Raw genomic sequence first — 8,255 nt, forward strand, 5'->3', positions numbered from 1 at the left:
GCCCAGGAATCAAGTCCGAGCCCCAGCAGCCCCTCGTCCTGCCGGGGCTTCCTCACCAGCACAGCACCCAGAGGTCTTCCAGGTTTAATGCCACGTGCTGGAAGGACCACAGTGGACATTCTACAAATGCAAATTCCCTCCTGGAACAGCCCAGCAACCTTCTGTACTTTCCTCAAAGTACCCATGCCAGGTAGGTGTAGAGAGTCTAATGGTGTGCCTAAGAATCAGCATTTAACACAATTCTGAATAATAAAGTTTGAGAGGCCTGTCAGCGCGAGGCTGCCATGGCCTCCACTCATTTGCAGGCTCTGAAGAGACAGATGTAAGTAACAGGCCAGACAGGATAGGACAAAGATGGAGGTGGAGGGCAAATTCCATGGACCACCAACCACCCCGCCATCCCCACTGAGACTCCGTGATTTAGGGAGAGGCAAAGCCAGGGAGAGAAGATGCCCTCACCACGCGAGGGACTGAGATTTCACCTAAAGCCCGCAGCATGTGGCTGAGGGCCAACGTTGGGCAAGCCAGGAGCTCAGAATGGTGTTCACAGGCCCAGGTGTCTCCCACACCCAGACTCTGCGCAGACCTCCCAAGCACTGCCTGTGTCTCCTGCCTCCCTTCTACTGTGTTGGTTTCTCAGCCGCCCCCTGAAATGCATGACCTCCGTCTCCCACCACCACACCCCCCTCTCAAGATTGGTGGACTGAAAAGAGCAGGTGGGGTAAGAGTTGGGCTCTGGGGGCAACGTCCTGCCTGAGACATGAGTTCTAACCCACCCAGCTGTGACGTGAGCCTTGAGATTTCTCAAATGTGAGATGGGAAGGTAACTGAATGCACATCCCAGGGCTGCTGTGGAGACTGAGATCACATATAGCCACACCTCGGCGTCCAGTACACGTGAGATACCAGCCATGTTGCCCCTGATGGGAATCCCTCTATGCCCCCTTTGCTACCAGAGCCAAGTCCCAGCAGTAGCTGTGGAAGGTGCGTCCTCTATTCCCACTCCACTCACCTCCCATCGCTCCACGGAGTGACCTGCCACACAGCGGCCACCAGCAAACCCGGCCCCACTGGATAACTGACCACCCCTCTCCCACTTTGGGGCCTCTTCCACTGGCAGTTTCGAAGCAGGCTGAGAAACCGCCCTCAAGGGCACTCACCTGTTCCTTATTGCACGTAATGACCTGCCACGCAGGACCACCAGCAAACCCGGCTCCACCATACAGGCTCCGGGGGAGTAACTGACCCCCCCACCCCGGGCGTCTTCCACTTGCGGTTCCGAAGAGGGCTGAGAAACTGCCCTCAAGGGCGCTCACCTGTTCCTTATTGCACGTAATGACCTGCCACGCAGGGCCACCTGCAAACCCGGCTCCACCGTCCAGGTTCTGGTGGGTAACTGTACCCCTCCCCCGCTTCCTCCTGCGGTGTCTGGGAGGCTCAGAAACTGCCCTCCAAGGACACTCATCTGTTCCTTATTGCACAAATACCTCGTTTACAGAAATCCACTTTGGCTTCCAGCACTGCAGGTGTGACAATTTAGGAATCCTGCTTGCTTGCAAACTCCAAGAGCTTGAGGTCACGTCCACCTCACCAGCATCCCAGAGACCCAGCACTGTCCCATTCTGTTTAAAATTCCAAAATACTCTTTCAAAATGCTATTGGCATTTGGTTTGTGCATAAAATGCTAAAAACCTTCAAGTGAAACATATCTCCAACAGTTTGACTCAGTCAGAACATGTGAGTTACACATCTGCCAAGTTGTAAAGCCTCATGCATTTGTAACATGTTATGTATGGCCAAATGGTTCATTAATATAAATTATGAGACTAACAGATTTTTTTTCAGCATTAGATGACCAAAGGAAAACTGGGTTCTGGCTGGCTTGCAGGCCTGTAGAGACAGACATATCTGCTGACACACCCGAGCTCCTTCCCACTGATGTGGCCTCATCCCAGGCCCCTCACCCAGACGCCCGCATGCACCTGGAGGAGGAAGCTGAGCTGCCCACATTTCTCAAATGCACAGCTGTTGCTCACACTGCAGATGGAGCTCAAGGCACGAGCAAGCCACCACACTAAAAATACCACGCAGCGTCCACACCAGGTGACGGTGGTTTTCACTCCATCCCAAAACCCCATGTGTGAGTTTACAGCCATGACTACTAAATGGATTTTTAGATCCTCAAGACATACTATGTTTGCTTTTATGCAACAAAGTTAAGACTATCCCTCAGATATAGGCTCTGAAACTGTGGAATAATTATTTGGGAACAGAGCCTCTGCCAGATCAGGATAAGCACTTGGGACAACTCCCTGTGCCCTCGGTCCACACAAACCCATCCAGACCAGAGGCCTCCCGCACTGCCCTGTAATTTCTGTGGATTTCTATAAACGAAGTATTAGTGCAATAAGAACAGATGAGTGTCCTTGGAGGGCAGTTTCTGAGCCTCCCAGCCACACGGCCACGTTCAGGCTGAAGCCACACCACCTCCAGAAACACTGTCCCTCGCCGAGGTGTGTCTGGCTTCTCCCTTTTTCCAGAACTTAAGAAAACCTGAAAGGACAGGTCTGTGTAGAAAAACACAAACTACTTGCCATTCCTCTTCCCAGTTCAGGCTGTAGGAAGCTCATTTCAGCCCTCACCGTGTTCTGTGGCTTGGTTCCCATAAGAAATAAAGTCAGAATCCTAGGCCCTGTCTCCCGGGTGGTGTGGCAGGCATACATACCTTCAGTTACATGAGGAAAGGCGTGGCGAGCTCCCTTCCTTCAGTAAAACTGCACGGTTCCCAGAACACGATGCCCCCTCTGTGAACACCTGGACAGAACACATTTCAATGCGTGCACCTTCATGGACTAGTTTTCTATTTCTCCATTAAATCACCCCAAATTTAGCACCCTAAACACTTATTTTCTCACATTTCTGGAAGCTGGAGTCCAAAACAGGTCCCACCAGCTAACGTCGAGGTGTCGGCAGGGCTGGCTCTGGGGAGGCGACCGTCTCCTTGTCTCCCGCAGCCTCTAGAGGCTTCCACATCCCCTGGTCCATATGGCATCCACTGTCTTCAGGACCCACAGCAGCCCTGACGGCCCCTCAACAGGAAGACACAGAATGTCAGGAGCCCGAGCTCCAGTGCTAAGACCAAGCCTCCCCCACCCTCCCAGCTCCTCACGTACTCCCGTACGAGCTAATATAGATTCCACTTCAACTAGTGTCACCTGTGTAAGGGGTAAGTGCCCAGCTGTGAACTGGTTAACCTCGTCCATACAGACCCCGGGAGTAAACTCACAGGCCATGGACCACTCCACAAGCAATGAGTGACCACCTGCTCGGGGACCTCCATGCCTCAGCAGAGCCCTCCGGTGCCTCCACGTGGGCTCAAGGGACGGCAGCCGGGGTCTGCAGCGCCAGAGGGCCCTGGATAAAAAAGACAGCTCCCATGTCAGGAGGCACCCACCCGCGGTTGGGTTCCTGGTACTTTAAGTAGCCCAGGTGGACAAGCCATGCCGCGTGCAACTCCATCACCAGAATAACGGCTGCACGTGGCGAGTGCACGGGTGGCCACCCCTCAGCCCAGCTGGCCGCGCTAAGCACATCACTGCCATGACGCCCAATCAGACTCAGCTGCTGGCACAGTCCAGGCATCGGGCCCCAAGAACATTCTGGATCACAATTCACAGTAGTGATTGTGATCAGGGCCACACGTGGATGAGTGTATTTACAGGAGGATGCCACAGCCCATCTGGCTGGAGTGAGAGCATTTCCCACTGTACATTCTTACAACACCATTTTATTTGCACTTCATTAAACTTTTATGGCTTTTCTTCTGCCTATCTACTTTATGGGAGTGTTTCTTGTTCTTATGACTGCAGCGATACTTCAAGCTACAACTATCAATGTGTAAAATTAGCTTGGAAGGCGCCTTATCATTAAACATTTCACAAGCAAGCAGTCAGAGGCACCCAACCCGGAGGCCTGTTTTCTTCTCTGAGCCAAACCTACGTTGGATTCAAAGAAAACGGCACACAGAGAGGGGCTGGATCTCCAGCGCCCATTCCTAGGGGGCCTCCTGGGGAGCAGATATGGAGGGAGAAGCCCTGGGCTACGGCACCGTCTTACTAAAGAAAAGTCCATTTGGGTAAATGGAAGCACCAGACCTAAGAGATTAAGTAAACCATGAAAAGAAACCACTAACCACAGCTTCTCCAAAACAGAACTAAACTCCCTTTAGTTTGAAATGGAAAAGCAGAAGTGATGATCAGGATACCAAAAAAAAAAAAAAAAAAAAAATGACAAAGTATCTGAACACAGGAGAATAAACAACGGCCACTGTCTCTTCCTGTGTCAATGGGAGCCTCGCATCTAAGCTGGATTTAGAAGGTTGCTACTTTGGATGGAAAGTTATCCCCAACCTTAGTTTGTAAGCAAATGGAGCAGAACACTTCAATTATTTCAAGGTTTAGCCGTAAAGCTCTGCAACTCTCACAACCATTTTAATTGGTGTGAATTTTAAAGTGACTCAATCTGTTGGCTGGAGTATCTAACGGCTTAACCACGGGGTCGTGTTGGAAAATTATTCCAATTGCTTTTGTTTTTCCTACTGAAGATGCATTTGAATGTTCTTGTAGTTTGCAGTTGACTGGTTCTGATGTTTGGTCCTGAGGAGGCCCAAGTACCTGGAGAGGAAGAATCTGAAACCTCAAGACACTCGAGTGCTGTCTGGGGAGATGGAGACCCCAACCCGAGGGCCATTGACGGACTCAGCATGGGCGCACATCGCCCGAGGCAACAGGCCACGTATTTGCCACTTATAAAACAACATAAGCACACATCCCCAGGTGTGCACACACGCTCTGTACACGCTCACGTCTGTCCATGCCAACACCAACACACAACCCTGAGGTATGCACACATGCTCTGTACACATCTATCCCCGCCAACACCAGCACACACCCCCAGGGGTGCACACACGCTCTGTACACGCTCACGTCTGTCCATGCCAACACACAACCCTGAGGTATGCACACATGCTCTGTAAACATCTGTCCCTGCCAACACCAACACACACCCCCAGAGGTGCACACACGCTCTGTACATGCTCACGTCTGTCCATGCTAACAACAGCACACACCCCCAGGTGTGCACACACGCTCTGTACACACATCTGTCCTGTCTGTCCATGCCAACAACAGCACACACCCCCGAGGTGTGCACACACGCTCTGTACACATCTATCCCTGCCAATGCCAGCACACATTCTGTACGCACTCACATCTGTCCCTGCCAATGGCAGCATACACCCCCAAGGTGTGCACACACGCTCTGTACACGCTCACATCCCTCCCTTCCAATATGCAGACACACCCCCAGGGTGCACACACGCTCTGCACATACTCATGTCTGTCCCTGCAGCCTGAGTCAAACAGTCACAGAGAGACAGAGGAGGAGGAGGAAGGACGCAATGGGCACTGAGATCCTGGGCCGGTTCCCCTCCCGACCTCGGGATAGACCCCTAATGTGATCCTGCCATCACTCACCCTTCCGCCTCCATCCTCCATCCTCCCACATGGATGAGGAGGACGCCCACTGCACAGAGCTGTGATGAGTATAAACAGATGGCAGGAGCTCACGCCAAGGTGCTGAGCACCGGGCCTACGGAGTGCTTCTTTCTGCTGTGGCTGACATCATCAAACAAGAGGCTGATACAGCTTCCAGAGAGAAAGTCACTCCCTGAGAAACTGAAACGTGTGACCTAGGAGCCTGTGACGGTCTAAGAACAAACCAACAAACCAAATGACTTTGTTTTTCAAACACCATAGCCTGTTTTTTCTTTTTTTTTAATGCTCTACCTTGGGTATCACTTAGTTTAATTTCAAAGTAAGTCCAATAAATACATAAAATCATAGGACTGAGCATGGAGCATTGTTTCACTTCATGTTCTCCAGCCTTTAGGGCACATTAAGGAAAGACAAGATTCCAGGATTCCCATTAGAAAGGCTGCCCTGAGGCACCTGCTGGGGCAGCCAAATTGTAGCACTTGATGCTGCCCCCAAGCTGCTTGGATGAAGCAGAAGATTCCGGAGGTCTCTTCTCTTCTGCCCCTCGCCCAGGAGAGAAGGTGGGGGGGAAAAGGTGACAGAAGACAGGAAGAAGGAAGGGGGAGGGAGGGAGAGAGGAGGGGGGAGGGAGGGAGGAGTGGCATGTTCCATCCACCAAGGCAGCTGCACTGCAGAGAGAATGGAGGGTGTGTTGCCTCTCAGGACAGCAAGTTCAAGCTGTTTATAATTGGTAGCGTGAACAGGGACCCGCTGAGGACAGGGCTGTAATTGGAGTTGACGTTTTACTTTCATAGTTGATATTGGGGACTTGGACCTAAAGCACTGTGCCTTACCCTTTCATCAGATGGGCCAACGCCTCTCTATACTTGAGTCTGTTTGACTAAATACCCGATATTGACCAGGAATTATGATGTGTAGGATACCCCTTACCACAGTAACATCAAACTCACGTTCTAAATGCAATTTGCTCAGGGACTGGCTTCTAACTCTGGGTGGGAATGTTAAGCTCAGTCCCGTTCAATTCAATAAGCATTTATCAAGAAACTCCTAGATCAAGAGCTGTGTTAGACACTGGGTATGGGGTGATGGGGATACAAAGATGTGGAATTAGAACTCAAGAAGCTCAAATGCTTTCATTTAATTCCCTAATGCAATTACCTAGCTTCAACCTGATGGCTGTAATGTCTAAATTCACTTTTTCTTTATTCCAGTTCTACATGACAAAGCATAAATAATCACAGAGGAATGATTCTGTGTTGGACTATTCAGTAGACAGAGAAGAGCATTCTGACTGGCATGAGACACTGTCTCCGTTCCCAGGGAGCCCGTGAGGTGGCTGCACGGAGCACACGCGTGAAGATTCAGGAGCAGGAGCGTCAGGTGACGGGAGGGACACGGAGGCAGCACCAGACAGATGCCTGCCCAGGGTCCGCTGCAGTCGGGCTGGCCCAGGAAGGTCACAGGAGCCGGCGCAGGCGTCTCCCTCCAGCCGCACTTGGTTTTCATGAGGACGCCTGCAGGGAAGGGGATAACACTGAAATGCTGTGGGGCTGAGGGGAGGAGGAGAGGGACGCAGGGATGAGGGCTGGCTACCACCCCTTGCGTCCATGCCCCTATGAACCCTGCCAAAATCAGCCCCAATGGGGAGAAGCGAGGTGGGTGAAAGAGGTGGACAGACTTGGCTTCCATGGAATTCACAGATTCCAGTCATTAAAAATCCCGTCTGAGTTTTCATCTGGAAAACTTTGCAAATGTATTTAGGGACAAGAGGCAGAAGATGAAGCCAACACAGTTGGGCTCAAACCGCCGCCCTTCTCCTTCTCTCTGCATCCAGGACCCGTCCTGAGGACCTGGAGTTGCCCAGCTCAGGGGTGTGGCCCCTGACCAGAGGAGGGAGCCGCAGGGTGGGGCCCCCAGCATGTGGATGGCAGGATCTGTGCTATCTCAGTCCCAGGGCCCCAAGCAAAGAAGGCCTGGGGCTCCCAGCCGAAGTTTTGCTGTCTCCTCTGTCACCAAAGTCGAGAAGGACTGAGTGGGACCAACCCCGGACCTGCCGGCTCCTCGGTGGCTGCTGATATGGCCCTCAGGCTGCGGGTGAGACCGTCTAGGGGAGCCCAGACAGCGGCGAGAATCACAACCAAGAGTGCTCCAGGGGCCCCAAAACACAAGCGCAGCCTGAGGAAGGCAGCGCCCGCTCAGATCCCCGTCCAGGCTTGTGTGCCACACTTGAGAGGCACAAAGCACCAGAACATGGCACTTTAAGTGTCTTTGTGGGGTGTAGGAACACAAAGTGGGGCCTCCAGTGGCTCAGAAGTCACTCCCACCAGCCTGTGGGGACCCGGGCGGCCCCTCTGGACGTGGCTGGCGTCTCTACAGGGCGGGCTCCAAAGTCCCACGGAGGAGGTGAGCCTCGGTCTTGCTCTGACCTGAGGAAGGCCCCTGACAAATATCCTGAACATGCAGGCACACAGCTGGCTGACTCATCTGAAGGGACCTGCTGAACTACCAGCCAGGGAAGGCTGGAGACAACTCGACTAACACACGAACCCTGCCCAGGCGCCCACCTGGGGCACCCAAGAGAAAACTAGGGAAGCTGTGAAGACGGAGGTGTGCATGGGGCTGGGAGAACCCAGGGAGGAGCCGCACTGGGGACCGGGAGGGACAGAGGGCTGGGCCCCACAAGCAAACGAGGAAGGCGCT

The sequence above is a fragment of the Theropithecus gelada genome, chromosome 11, assembly GCF_003255815.1.
Source record: "Theropithecus gelada isolate Dixy chromosome 11, Tgel_1.0, whole genome shotgun sequence".
NCBI classification, from domain to species: Eukaryota; Metazoa; Chordata; class Mammalia; order Primates; family Cercopithecidae; genus Theropithecus; species Theropithecus gelada.